We start from the raw sequence: 15,864 nt of genomic DNA, 5'->3' as shown, positions 1-15,864 counted from the left end.
AACAAAGTGTTTGAAGTCACGCTGGTACGTTCTGTTGCTGTGTGTTTCCATTCCATGATTAAGGTGATTTGAAGAGAAGTAATAAGATGAGCTGTAACATGGAAAGTAAGCGTTTCCGGACACATGTCCACATAACATATTTTCTTTCTTTGTGTGTGACGAATGTTTCCCGAAAGTTTGGCCATACCTTTTTGTAACATCCTGTACAGAGAATAGCAGGGTCCTATCACATTTCCGTGGGGTACTCCTGACGATACCCTTGTCTCTGATGAACATTGGCTGTTGAAAACAACACGCTGGGTTCCATTTGCTGAAGACGTCTTCGAGCCACTCACATATCTGTGAACCTATTCTATATGGTCGTACCTTCTTTAACAGCCTACAGTGGGGTACCGTGTCAAACGCTTTCTGGAAATCTAGAAATATGAAATCTGCCTGTTGCTCTCCTCCCATACTTCGCAGTATATCGTGTGAGAAGAGGGCCAGGTGATTTTCACACGAACGATGCCTTCTAAAACCATGCTGAATCGTGGGCATAAGCTTTTCGGTCTCAAGAAAATTTGCTATATTCCGACTGAGAATATTTTCAAGGATTCTGCAACAAACCGATGTTAGGTATATTGGACTGTAATTTTGCGGGTCCGTTCCTTTGCCCTTCATATACACAAAAGTCACTTGTGCTTTTTTCTACTCGCTTGGGACTTCGCACTGGGAGAGAGATTCGCTATAAATGCAAGCTAGCTAAGGGGCCCGTGCTGTAGAGTATTCTTTGAAAAACGGAACTGAGATTCTGTCCGGACCTGAAGAAGGAAGGAAGACTGGGTTTAGCGTCCCGTCGACATCGAGGTCATTAGAGACAGAGCAGAAGTTCGGATAGTTTCAAGGATGGAGAAGGAAAGCGATCTTTTCAAAGAAACCATCCCGACATTTGCCTGGATTAATTTAGGAAAATCACGGGAAATCTAAATCTGGATGACCAGACTCGCGTTTGAACCTTCGTCCTGCCGAATGCAAGTCCAGTGTGCTAACCACTGCGCCACCTCGCTCGGTTCCATCCGGACTTGGTGACGTATTTGTCTTCAACAGATTTGTTTTCCGTTGTTTCTCTGTGCCACGGACGCTTATTACTATGCCGTCGATACGGGGGTCTGTTCGATGGTCAAACGACGGCATGTCTGTGCGATTCTCCTTCGTGAAGGATTTCTTAAACGTGGAATTTAAAACTTCGGCTTCCGTTTTTGCCACATCAGACTGGTCAGTAAGTGACTGGATGGAAGACTTGACCTATGTTGCCAGTTTTACATAGGACCAGGAATTCCTCGGGTTCTTTCCCAGATCTTTTGTTAACGTTTGACGGTGGTAGTAGTTGTACGCTTGGCGCAGAGATCTTTTGACAGAAGTACGGATCTCTACCAACCTTTACTTGTCGTTATTTACCCGTTCTCTTTTGAACCGAGAGTGCAACAGATTCTGCGATAGACTCAGCATTTTCCGAATCTCGTTATTAAACCATGTTGGGTCTTTTCCGTCCTTAATCCACTTACTAGGCAGATAATTCTCGAGACCACGATTTACAGTCTGCTTAAACTTTGCCCATAATTCCTCTATGTCCATCTTACTAGAACTAAGTGATGTCCATTCATTATCTAAGTGAGACGCTAACAACTGCTTATCTATTCTTTCTAGCAGAAACACTCTCCAAGCCTTCTCAAATGATTTATTAACTTTCGTAGCCATAGTTGCTATAATGACATCATGATCTCTAATCACCGTTTCTATAATGTCGTTGTCGATATGGTCCGGGCTATTTGTAGCTACAAGGTTAAAGATATATCCATTGCATGTAGACTGCCGAACTAGCTGCTCAAGACAGTTTTTGGAACACGTGTTCAAAGCTGCTTAACACGACTGTCTGTCTGTACCCACTCCAATGAATCCAGAGACATCCCAGTCTATACTCGATAGGTTAAAGTCGCGTCCAACTAGTAATCTATGATCTGTGTTTTTATGCTCTACTAGCTATAGACTTCCTTTGACTGACACTAGAACTGTCACAGCAGACAAATGACGTGGTAGATAGCCAACTAAATGCAACAATGAGTATTATATCAGGCACAATCAGGCCAACTCTTACAGTGTGGCTGCCCGTTCTCAGTAATATAGCCCCTCCTGACTTGCGCCGAGAACACGCTCTGGTTAGAGAATTTCAAAAAATCATGACCAACCCTCAATTACAAATCCATGAAGATACTCACGACATCCAAGGAAACCGACTCCGGTCTAGGCATCCTCCACTAATGACCGCACAGGCGCTGCACCAAACTTTAAAATAAATGACCGATGGAAAGAGGAATGGGAGAGCAGAACAGCAGTAAACTGCCACAGTACGCCATGCATCTTTAGTAAACCAAAAGGATTTGATTGCCCTCACAAAGTTTGGTCAATTCTTAATCGCATCAGAACCAACTGTGGGAGATGCGCCGACTCCTTACACAGATGGGGTAAACTTTCTTCGGCCGCTTGCGACTGTGGTGCTGAGAGACAGACGGTGAAACACATCGTGTAGGAATGCCCACTAAGGGCATATGAGGGTGACCCACAGGATTTCCTAATGGCGACCCAAGAGGCAATCGACTATATATTATCTAAGGTGGACGTTTGTTTGTGATTGCTCTTCTGTGAGTGTAAATTTACAATTGGTGATGTCCTTATATACAAATTGTTATTTATTGTTCTGTTTATACATATGTGATTTTTTTAATCGTGTTGTTTTCACTGTGATGTTATGAGCTAGACGCTAAATAAATGTCACATCAGAATCGGATAGGAGGTAAAAACGTCCAACAATGAACTTCCTAAATTTGTTTTGGTTTCGTTCTAAACAGAAAATGGTTTCATAACATTTTGTTCCTGATTAATGACTTTTGTGTGTATTACGCTCTTTAAATTGCATTATGATTTCTTGCTCCCATTGTGCTTGATTTTTGCTCACATTGGTAATATTGGGTAAAGGATTCCATATTTATTTTTGTTTTGTACAAACCAAAAGTGGGTTTCGTCGCGTAGTATTCTGGGGACATCTGTTCCTGCCTACGAATCCGTGTGCGAACTGCTCAATTTAAATCCGTTGTAAGTATATTGCGCCCGATTTTCGTACTTTCGTGCATTTAATGGAGAACTCCATATTAGTAGCTTTTGACAGAATTGGTATTCAACTTTTTACATCTTGTCACGGAATGATGTATGCATTTCTAGATTGAATGGTGCTACTTCTTGCAGCTAAATATGCTTTGTAGTCTTACAAGGGGAGGCCGCCAATTGTGAAATTCAGATTCGATTCATACTGCGCATAATAAAAGCTCATGGCCAGAGATGTAATGTGGCAAAGCACCAAGATGCACTTCTCAGCCGTTGTCGAGAAAATCGACAGTTAAAAGAAACCGTTGCGATGAAATACTCTCTACAATTAAAGGTTTACTAGAGCGTCATGGCGCAGCGGTAAGTGCTCGGGTTTGTAATCTGAAGGTCGCCGGATCGAATCTCGCGCTATGCAGTTTTTTTTATTATTAGTTTTTTGTAATTCAAATATATATACTATTAATGAATTGCTTATGTATGTTGGTGAAGGCGGATCGCTCTCCAATTGTACCGCCTCCATTTTTCCGTTTTTTTAACAGGGTGTACCAAAGCTCTCCCGTCCGCACTGATTTTCGACGATGTTATAAGTTGCGCTAGGGACCGCATCTACCTTCTTTCAAAGTTGGCAGGCAACTACGCTGTTATGCGGCGGCTCGTTTCGGCCCATTCAACATCTGTCCTTCAAGTGTAACGAGCGAGTAACGGAGTTTATATTTCATACCTGCCACAGCGAATTTGTGTTCGTGGGGTCTCTATTCTAATTCGAACGTTTGACTTACGCTATACGTATTCGTTTCGGAAAATCGTTTCTACGTCTTCCGTTAACTATACGTGGTTAACATTATGAAGACAATTAATAACATTTGTGAAATACAACTTTGCGGAAAACATAATGATGTTCGAAGCCGCCAGTTTTTCCACAACAAACGACTTTCAACAACTTATTGTATGCATAATTGTTGCAACTGATTGCCGGGAAATATATATATATATATATATATATATATATATATATATTTGAATCACAAAAAACAAATACTAAAAAAAAATATACTTGCATGGTGCGAGATTCGATCCTGCGATCTCAGGATTACTGACCGGAACGCTTACCGCTGCGCCACGACGTTATAGTAGACCTTTAATCGTAGAAAGTATTTCACCGCAACGGTTTCTTTTAACTGTCGATTTTCTCGACAACGGCTGAGAAGTGCATCTAGGTGCTTTGCCACATTACACCTCTGGCCATGAGCTTTTATTATGCGCAGTATGAATCGAATCTGAATTTCACAGTTGGCGGCCCCCCCTTGTTAGTGGCATAGTACGTAGTTATTGCACCATGTACTATAATGCAGCAAAGATATGCAGCATCGAAGCGCATACTTGTACGTGGTATTGTGGGGTATAGTTGAACGTACTTCTACCGTACTGAATTTTTATTGTAATGGGAGGATGATTGTTTCACATTTAATTCAGCTAGAATGTATTTTAGTAGACCCTGTTAATAACGTATAAGCATATCTGTGTAACTGCTGTTGCATCTTTAGCGTTTGCAAAGGAGAAAGACTCAGAAACCAAGACTAAAAAGCACACTCATTTGCAAGAAGCAACACCGTTCAAAGAAGAAATACATAATCTCTCGTGACAAGATGGAATAAGTTGAATACTAACTCTGTCAAAAGCCGCTAACAGTGAGTTCTCCATTAAATGTCAGAAACGACGAAAAACGGATGCAGACTAAAATATGGCAGAATACGAACAATATACTTACAACGCATCAACCTCTGTTTCATATGAAGAAAAAAAAAAGAATCATTTACTCCATCCACTATTATGGATCCATGAAAAAAGTACAATACAAGCAAATATATTACAGTGCAGTTCAAAGAGTGTGTAGCGACCCGCAGCCGCCTACCATGTGTGTGTGTGTCAAATTTTCGCGCGTGCGTCAGTAGTTCCGTGCTCACCGCCAGAGGCGCTGGGTTTATTCGCGCGAAACGTGGAGCATTTATTCCTCGTTTTTGTTACCTTTTATATGTCGATTATTCTACGTTTTTCTATCTCTCTTTCTCTTGTACGTGTTCCTTTCATATGTGTTTAGTAACGGTAGAAACGGTAAGCTCACTGAACCCGACTAGAATATTGCCTTTCTCCTGTCAGCCGACAGCATGAAGGTAAGAATAAACCTCCATGGTGTAGCTGTTTTACTAACGGTATGGCAGAGTCGGAGGACCTAATTCATTTACACTGCGGCTAAAAGTGCGTTGCACACAAGAAGTCTTAATGAGGGACATAGTGCGACTAAGCACCTTCTGTGTCATGTAAAGTCATATGGTACTTAGGTTTTGACGTCTGCTACGGAACAGTTATTTCCACTTGATAATGGTCACATGGTCGAAATTGCAATACTGGGTTTTGCAAATAAATTATTTTACAGTTAAATGGCGAGCACGACACTATTTACAAAATTTTACTTGACTGTCCCAACTACGAGAAGTTAATCTTACTTTTTGAGTGAGATTTCTCGAATACACTACTTTGCAAGCTCACAAAAACACTGCGGTTTCGACGCACGCACTTTTTACTTTATGGGTGGCCCTCGTAGTCTACAAGTAAATGGAAAATAATGTCATCTAACTTGCGTATTTCGGATGAGAAGTACAGATTTACGAGTCATATTTTCTCGTATTCGAAGTACGCTGCCAACACACTTGGTGCGCTGGTGTTGTTCTCTGTTTCTGTATCGTAAGATGGGCACTGTACTTTTGATACTTTGGTGTTCTGTGGTGGGAGCGGTGGAACACTTAACTAAAAAAAAAAGATAGTAAGTTTTCAGTTTTCCAGCTGAAAAGATAAAATGAGAAATAATGTAATCGAATCCTATCGGCGGGCAATTATTAGCACAATATAGAAACTTTTGCTACAGTCTTCTGAGTGGTAAACATGGGAGAAAATGGCTCTGAGCACTATGGGACTCAACTGCTGTGGTTATCAGTCCCCTAGAACTTAGAACTACTTAAACCGAACTAACCTAAGGACATCACATACACCCACGCCCGAGGCAGGATTCGAACCTGCGACCGTAGCAACAGCGCGGCTCCGGACTGGAGCGCCTAGAACCGCACGGCCACCGCGGCCGGCATGGGAGAATGTAGCCTAAAATTACATAACAGTGAAACAACATGCTGAAAACTCAATAGCGGAGTTAGCTATAGCTGCAATGTTTCTATATGAGGAATATCGTACCATTAATTCTGTGAAAATGACAGAACAGTGGTGGATCACACTTCACTTTGACGAAACAAAAAGTGCCGAAACTTTTGTTATTCTGCAGTAAATTGTTCCTGACGTTTTTACTTACGCCGATTTAATATTTTTTTCGAAGAACGAAAATACTGGCGAATAAAAGGCTGCATCGTGTCTAGTGCAAACAATAATCACAATTCTGGAATAATAAATTTTTAATGGTTTGAAATAAGTACTTAAGTATTGTGTCTTATCTTCCAACTCCTTAGGCAGATTTACATGTTATGAATCTGGATAAAATTCCATATTACATCATTTAGCCAAATCACTGACGAAAAGAAGTTAAAATGCCTTAATTATTATCCCCAGTATCCACTGGTACAAAAGTGGTGTGTGGAGATCAACGGGTAGAAATTCACATTTTCTGTCCGTACTTTATTCCATTGATTCAATGTTTTAAGTGTTTTTGTTGTGAGTGAGATTATGAAGCGAACAATATATGCTATTGAACTCGAGCAAAAGTGTTTGGAACGCGGTTGGAGAATGTCGAGAGCACAAAAAATAAAATGGGACATTATACACAATTAACCGTGGTGAATTCCGCAGAGGTGTTTTCCCCATGGATTTCACGCTCTCAGGGAAATCGTAGATTCACTGGCCGTGTTTTAACTGTTAGCAGATCTCTTAGCGCTGTTTTTTCTAACCAGTTTTGCGGTCCTATACCTAATTTTAAGTTCAGTGTACCTGCACGGTGTGTTTAGCTAACATGTTCTAACGTATTTTTGTAAAGTTTTTATTCATCTGCATCTATATTCCGCCTCCGCAGCGTAACGGTAGCGTTACCACCTACCACGCAGGGGGCCCGGGTTCGATTCCCGGCAGGGGACTTTGTGTTGTGTGTCCTTCATCATCATTGATTCGCAAGTGGCCGATGAGGCGTCACCTAAAAAGGACTTGCAATACGGCGGCCGAACTACCCCGAATGCGACATCCCAGCCAACAATGCCATACGATCATTTCCATTTCCATCTGCATCTATAGTCTGCAAACCACTGTGAAATATAATTGTACAAATTGCTAGGGCTGCTACTCGTTCCATTTGCATACGGAGTGCGGCAATAGTGATTGCCGGCCGAAGTGGCCGTGCGGTTAAAGGCGCTGCAGTCTGGAACCGCAAGACCGCTACGGTCGCAGGTTCGAATCCTGCCTCGGGCGTGGATGTTTGTGATGTCCTTAGGTTAGTTAGGTTTAACTAGTTCTAAGTTCTAGGGGACTAATGACCTCAGCAGTTGAGTCCCATAGTGCTCAGAGCCATTTGAACCATTTGAACCTGACGGGATTCCAATTCGATTCTACACAGAGTACGCGAAAGAACTTGCCCCCCTTCTAACAGCCGTGTACCGCAAGTCTCTAGAGGAACGGAAGGCTCCAAATGATTGGAAAAGAGCACAGGTAGTTCCAGTTTTCAAGAAGGGTCGTCGAGCAGATGCGGAAAACTATAGGCCTATATCTCTGACATCGATCTGTTGTAGAATCTTAGAACATGTTTCTTGCTCGCGTATCATGTCATTCCTGGAAACCAAGAATCTACTCTGTAGGAATCAACATGGATTCCGGAAATAGCGATCGTGTGAGACCCAACTCGCTTTATTTGTTCATGAGACCCAGAAAATATTAGATACAGGCTCCCAGGTAGATCCCATTTCCCTTGACTACCGGAAGGCGTTCGATACAGTTCCGCACTGTCGCTTGATAAACAAAGTAAGAGCCTACGGAATATCATACCAGCTGTGTGGCTGGATTGAAGAGTTTTAGCAAACAGACTGTAAAGTAACCTCTGGCGTGCCACAGGGGAGTGTTATGGGACCATTGCTTTTCACAATATATATAAATGACCTAGTAGATAGTGTCGGAAGTTCCATGCAGATTTTCGCGGACGATGCTGCAGCATACAGAGAAGTTGCAGCATTAGAAAATTGCAGCGAAATGCAGGAAGATCTGCAGCGGACAGGCACTTGGTGCAGGGAGTGGCAACTGACCCTTAACATAGACAAGTGTAATGTATTGCGAATACATAGAAAGAAGGATCCTTTATTGTATGATTATATGATAGCGGAACAAACACTAGGAGCAGTTATTTCTGTAAAATATATAGGAGTATGCGTACGGAACGATTTGAAGTGGAATGATCATATAAAATTGATTGTTGGTAAGGCGGGTGCCAGGTTGAGATTCGTTGGGAGAGTCCTTAGAAAATGTAGTCCATCAACAAAGAAGGTGGCTTACAAAACACTCGTTCGACCTATACTTGAGTATTGCTCATCAGTGTGGATCCGTACCAGGTCGGGTTGACAGAGGAGATAGAGCAGATCCAAAGAAGAGCGACACGTTTCGTCACAGGGTTATTTGGTAAGCGTGATAGCGTTACGGAGACGTTTAGCAAACTCAAGTGGAAGACTCTGCAAGAGAGGCGCTCTGCATCGCGGTGTAGCTTGCTGTCCAGGTTTCGAGAGCGTGCGTTTCTGGATGAGGTATCGAATATATTGCTTCCCCCTACTTATATTCGAGCGCGCACCGAGGCTTTTCGGCAGTCGTTCTTTCCGCGAACCATACACGACTGGAACAGGAAATGGAGGTAATGAGAGTGGCACGTAAAGTGCCCTCGCTACACACCGTTGGGTGGCTTGCGGAGTATAAATGTAGATGTAGATATCTATGGGAACCACTAGGCGGTGATGTGTTAGTAGGTTATCAAAGCCGATTCAAGCAGCGACCCAGTTATAACCGGATTCTAATCTCAGAGCCACTGACAGGGACTTCTGGTGTCAGGTTACACACTTCGCCAACTTGATAACCGTCCTCCCCCTCTTCCACTGGGAACTGGTCAAGTTCACCCAGGGGAATCCCCCACGCGCCTTAGGCAATCTTGCGGTTTATTGACAGTGGTCACGTAATATAAGATTTTCGGGAAACCCCTCCCTATCACCCTCAGCCAAAGAGAGCACAATAAATTTGTGGTATCGATAGCAACGACGCCACGGCGTATTAAAGTTGTTAGGTTGGCACTATGACATACACCGACGACAGCGCCCTCTAGTCGGTGCTGTGCAGCTCTACGAGCTCCGCTCCACATTCTCCCTATTTGCTAAAGAGCAGACGGCCGGAACACTTCGTACCTCATTTCAAAGTTATGTAACCATTTATTAACTTGTTTTTGCCAGTAGTAAACATATGATTTGACAAGCAGTACCGACATTTCCTGCTGCTACTCACTTTCTACATTCGGCCTACCCTTCAGTTTACAGTAGCAGACCCACGCGCCGCCTTCCAGACGGGATACAAAAAAAAAAAAAAAAAAAAAATGGCGGTAAACCCCATGGACCAATAGTAATTGAGCTATCCCCTCCCCTCCCTATATCATATTATGAATCCTGTTGGCTGAGGCCCCACATTCGGGATCTGATATTCATAGAGATATTGTTCTAGCACAGCAATGCATCCCTGAACTGGTGGTAGTGGAAATGCTGGATGAGGACACCCATATACCTTTGGCCACTCTGCCTGAGCAACAGTAATATCAGCAGCAGCAACCCACAGGTGGTCTTCCAGATTTATAGAACCTGGTGTCAATCAACTATACTGTATTGCCACAGTCACCTTTGTGCAACTATACTATACAGCGGCAACTGCCACGTTGGAACTCACAGAACTGCAGGCAAGTGCCCCATCGGAGTACTAGCATTCGTCAGCAGATAACATTACTGTGTGTGAATCAAAATGAGCAAATGTGGGCCTGGGTCCAGGTAATGACTTTGCAGTGGTTACTGAAGTTGAAAACGCGCAGTGTATTGATTCCAAAGTTTAATATTCATGATACGAGTGGGAATATATAAGCAATATGATGGGTTATACACTACTGGCCATTAAAATTGCTACACCAAGAAGAAATGCAGATGATAAACGGGTATTCACTGGACAAATATATTATACTAGAACTGACATGTGATTACGTTTTCACGCAATTTGGGTGCATAGATCCTGAGAAATCAGTACCCAGAACAACCACCTCTGGCCGTAATAACGGCCTTGATACGCCTGGGTATTGAGTCAAACAGAGCTTGTATGGCGTGTACAGGTACATCTGCCCATGCAGCTTCAACACGATGCCTCAGTTCAGCAAGAGTAGTGACTGGCGTATTGTGACGAGCCAGTTGCTCGGCCACCATTGACCAGACGTTTTCAATTGGTGAGAGATCTGGAGAATGTGCTGGCCAGGGCAGCAGTCGAATTTTTTCTGTATCCAGAAAGGCCCGTACAGGACCTGCAACATGCGGTCGTGCATTATCCTGCTGAAATGTAGGGTTTCGTAGGGATCGAATGAAGGGTAGAGCCACGGGTCGTAACACATCTGAAATGTAACGTCCACTGTTCAAAGTGCCGTCAATGCGAACAAGACGTGACCGAGACGTGTAACCAATGGTACCCCGTACCATCACGCCGGGTGATACGCCAGTATGGCGATGACGAATGTCTGTCATCTCGACTACTAGGGATACGAGGCCGTTGGGATCCAGCACGGCGTTCCGTATTACCCTCCTGAACCCACCGATTCCATATTCTGCTAACAGTCATTGGATCTCGACCAACGCGAGCAGCAATGTCGCGATACGATAAACCGCAATCGCGATAGGCTATTTATAGCGCTACACGAGGATGGCCTAAAATCTCAATACAGTTCGAAAACCGATGATACTATATGCTGCTCAGAAAAAATTTCGCACAACCACTCGAAACTAGCGACAGACACACTCAAACCTACAAGCTGGTGGGAAAAAGGCAGGGTGTAAGGTACTATCTTTATTCTTTTTGGTGGGAAATACGTTCAACTGACGAGATGCTGGTTTTGGACAGAGAGAAGTTTAAAAAGTGTATTACCTATAAGCATACAGTATCTATCATTGTCTGACGACAGAGTTCGCTACAGACACCTGCTCAAAAACCAACTACAGCCCAGGTAACCGATGCCAATGCATGTTACGACAACTGATGGAAAAATGCGTCACCGTTTTAATTACACTTCGAAATTGTCGTGAAAAAATTAACATTCGTAATCAACGGGTCATAGCGCTAATGGGGAAAATCATCGTCATAAAAGCCTGCAGAGGGGGCAGTACATCTACATTTATACTCCGAAAGCCACCCAACGGTGTGTGGCGGAGGGCACTTGACGTGCCACTGTCATTACCTCCCTTTCCTGTTCCAGTCGCGTAGGGTTTGCGGGAAGAACGACTGCCGGAAAGCCTCCGTGCGCGCTCGAATCTCTCTAATTTTACATTCGAGATCTCCTCGGGAGGTATAAGTAGGGGGAAGCAATATATTTGATATCTCATCCAGAAACGCACCCTCTCGAAACCTGGACAGCAAGCTACACCGCGATGCAAAGCGCCTCTCTTACAGAGTCTGCCACTTGAGTTTGCTAAACATCTCCGTAACGCTACCACGCTTACCAAATAACCCTGTGACGGAACGTGTCGCTCTTCTTTGGATCTGCTCTATCTCCTCTGTCAACCCGACCTGGTACGGATCCACACTGATGAACAATACTCAAGTATAGGTCGAACGAGTGTTTTGTAAGCCACCTTCTTTGTTGATGGACTACATTTTCTAAGGACTCTCCCAACGAATCTCAACCTGGCACCCGCACTACCAACAATTTATTTTATATGATCATTCCACTTCAAATCGTTCCGTACGCATACTCCTATATATTTTACAGAAGTAACTGCTACCATTGTTTGTTCCGCTATCATATAATCATACAATAAAGGATCCTTCTTTCTATGTATCCACAATACATTACATTTGTCTATGTTAAGTGTCAGTTGCCACTCCCTGCACCAAGTGCCTATCCGCTGCAGATCTTCCTGCATTTCGCTGCAATTTTCTAATGCTGCAACTTCTCTGTATACAACAGCATCATCCGCGAAAAGCAGCATGGAACTTCCGACACTATTTACAGTAGTTGAGCGTTGCGTTCTCCTCGAGAAGCATCCACAAACTGCCGAAAATCGAGACTTCTTCTCTTCCCTCCCTTCACCCCCTCCCTCTATCCATCTAAGGGTGGGGGGACAAAGGCTTCTTGAAAGGGCCAGCCGCTCTACCGACCGTCTCGCGGCACAGGCAGGCCACTGTCCACCCTTTACTGTTTTTCTGCCGACCTCTCTATGACCGCAGGCCTCACGAGGCCCTGCACGGTCAGTCGCGATACGCAGCTTGCCTTGAGGCGACGGTCCTAGACAACACAAAAGGGAAATTTAGTAGCATAACACCGCTAATCCGGAGAACGGTCCAGGTGGTCTGCAGTGCTCGGCTTTCAACCATCTGGCCGCCGCCTTAAGGCGACGCTCCTATACCAACACAATACCGTGTATAGTCAACTAAACAATAGCAGCTAAAAGGACGGCTGCCTCAAGTGTAATTTGTTCCTCTAAAGCATAGTGACTCAGACACCCCTAATGGTTAGGGAGCGCACCTGTGGCGGCGATCTGATACATACTACGTAAGAAGGCCCCAAACGACTCCAATACGCGTCTCGTTCTGTGATGGAAAACACTTTTATTTGATGTCAATGCATCTACGAGGGTCACTCCAAAAGAAATGCACACTATTTTTTTTTAAAATTTCATCTTTTATTCTACATGTTTGAAAGTTTTACAGTGTGTAGGTACATCCTTTAGGAACAATATTTTCATTTTTCCACATAATTTCCGTACCTGTCAACTGCCTTACGCCATCTTGGAACCAGCGCCTGTATACCCACACAGTAAAATTCTGGACCAACCTGTTGGAGCCACTGTTTGGCAGCATGCACAAGGGAGTCATCATCTTCAAACCTTGTTCCATGAAGAGAGTCTTTCATTTTCCCAAAGAGATGATAGTCACATGGAGTCAGGTCAGGACTGTAAGGCGGGTGTTTCAGTGTTGTCCATCCGAATTTTGTGATCGTTTCCATGGTTTTTTGACTGACATGTGGCCGTGCATTGTCGTGCAACAGCAAAACATCCTGCTTTTGCCAATGTGGTCGAAGACGACTTAGTCGAGCTTGAAGTTTCTTCAGTGTCGTCACATATGCATCAGAAATTATGGTGGTTCCACTTGGCACGATGTCCACAAGCAAGAGTCCTTCGGAATTGAAAAACACCGTAGCCATAACTTTTCCAGCAGAAGCTGTGTTTTTGAATTTTTTTTTCCCTTGGGTGAATTTGCATGAGGGCACTCCACTCCATTGATTGCCCCTTCGTCTCTGGTGAAAAATGATGGAGCCATGTTTCATCACCTTTCACAATTCTTTCAAGAAATTCATCTCCAACATTCTCGTAATGTTCCAAAAGTTCGCTGCATGCCTTTTTTCTTGTTTCTTTGTGAGCCACTGTCAACATCCTGTGAACCCACCTGGCACAAACCTTTTTTAACGCCAACACTTTCAGTATTCTACAAACACTTCCTTCCCCTATCGCAACGTAGCATGACAATTCGCTCACTGTGATGCATCTGTCAGCAGTCACCAATTCATTAACTCTCTGCACGTTGTCTGGAGTGTGTGCAGTACGAGGCCTGCCGCTGCGAGGACAATCCTCAATATTGCCGTGCCCGCTTTCATCACGTAACCTTCTTGCTGACTGAGTAACTGTACTGCGATCGACAGCAGCATCTCCATACACCTTTTTCAACCTCTTGTGGATGTTTCCCACTGTCTCGTTTCCACAGCACAGGAATTCTATGACAGCACGTTGCTTCTGACGAACGTCAAGTGTAGCAGCCATCTTGAAGACATGCTGTGACGGCGCCACTCACGGGAACAGGTTGAACTAAGTTTGAAAACAAGCGGGGAGGATGTATCTACACACTATAAAACTTTCACACATGCAGAATGAAAACTGTATTTTAACAAAAATAGCGTGCATTTCCTTTGGAGTGACCCTCGTATAATCATGCATGCACTAAAAAAAAGGACAACACATTTGTGACCATAATAAATGTCCTCTTTCCACGAAAATAGGCAAAGTCCATTTTCTTTAAGTTTTATGAGCAAAATCGGTACAGTTTTTACATTCAACCACAGGACGCAATTCGCATCTCATTATTTTGTTACGTCCAATGAAGTGCACCGCCACCGATCACAAATGATCAGCAGAGACACGTCCACCATGTGTAAAATCAGGACAAAAAACTTCGACTATTTTGCTGCGAAAATTATCGATCACCACAGAATCTTTTCGTTATCTCGCAACTATATCAGTTGCAGTGAGAGACAAAAAAAAATTCTGTGAAACAAGTAGGGGCCCCTTTTCGAAAACATCCTGTATTTGCCAGCAAGTGGATGGAAAATTGTACAGATCTATTATCTATAGGAACACGGTCTTTGTTCAGGCTGAGACAGATGGATAGTCTGACACGCCCAATGCATCCCTCGAAATGTATGTTGCTGTTTTTCTTAGGACAGAGCTGTGGGGGAAGACGCAAACCTTCGAAACCAACTCTATTGCTGGTGCCAATGACCAACAAAGCATGCCTTAAGAGCAGCATTGTACCCCCCCCCCCCCCCCCCCCCCATCACGACAGAGGCAGACAAGTGGTCACAGAATCTTTTCGTTATCTCGCAACTATATCAGTTGCAGCGAGAGACAAAAAAAAATTCTGTGAAACAAGTAGGGGCCCCTTTTCGAAAACATCCTGTATTTGCCAGCAAGTGGATGGAAAATTGTACAGATCTATTATCTATAGGAAAACGGTCTTTGTTCAGGCTGAGACAAATGGATAGTCTGACACGCCCAATGCATCCCTCGAAATGTATGTTGCTGTTTTTCTTAGGACAGAGCTGTGGGGGAAGACGCAAACCTTCGAAACCAACTCTATTGCTGGTGCCAATGACCAACAAAGCATGCCTTAAGAGCAGCATTGTACCCCCCCCCCCCCCCATCCCGACAGAGGCAGACAAGTGGTCATCAGTAGACCGCTGGACATGTGACCGAGAGGCGCTTTGTAAGCTATTTATGTAAACCGCTAGTTCGCTGGTCTACAGTGGGAGCTATTTCTATTTGTAGGTATAAGCTACACGTCGTAATCTTATCGATGTTAATGAACTGAATCCAACCATATTAAGTACCGAATTGCATCCACACTTGGTAAATATCTGCCGTTAAGCTACCATCAAAAGACAATTTTTTTTACAATAAAATTTACAGGGTCGCCACCAGCCCATGCCCTTCCTAACATACAAGAATGACTTAACTGGAATTAATTCAAATTTGCAATTAAATGGAAACAAATGAAGTAGCAGGAAAACCAGTATTATCCCTTACGGCATATTCTGGGTGTTACAAAAAGGTACGGCCAAACTTTCAGGAAACATTCCTCACACACAAAGAAAGAAAATATGTTATGTGGACATGTCAGGAAACGCTTACTTTCCATGTTAGAGCT

The sequence above is a fragment of the Schistocerca americana genome, chromosome X (assembly GCF_021461395.2).
Source record: "Schistocerca americana isolate TAMUIC-IGC-003095 chromosome X, iqSchAmer2.1, whole genome shotgun sequence".
In the NCBI taxonomy this organism is placed as follows: Eukaryota; Metazoa; Arthropoda; class Insecta; order Orthoptera; family Acrididae; genus Schistocerca; species Schistocerca americana.
The sequence above is the reverse complement of the archived record's forward strand: the minus strand, read 5'-3'. Positions refer to the sequence as shown.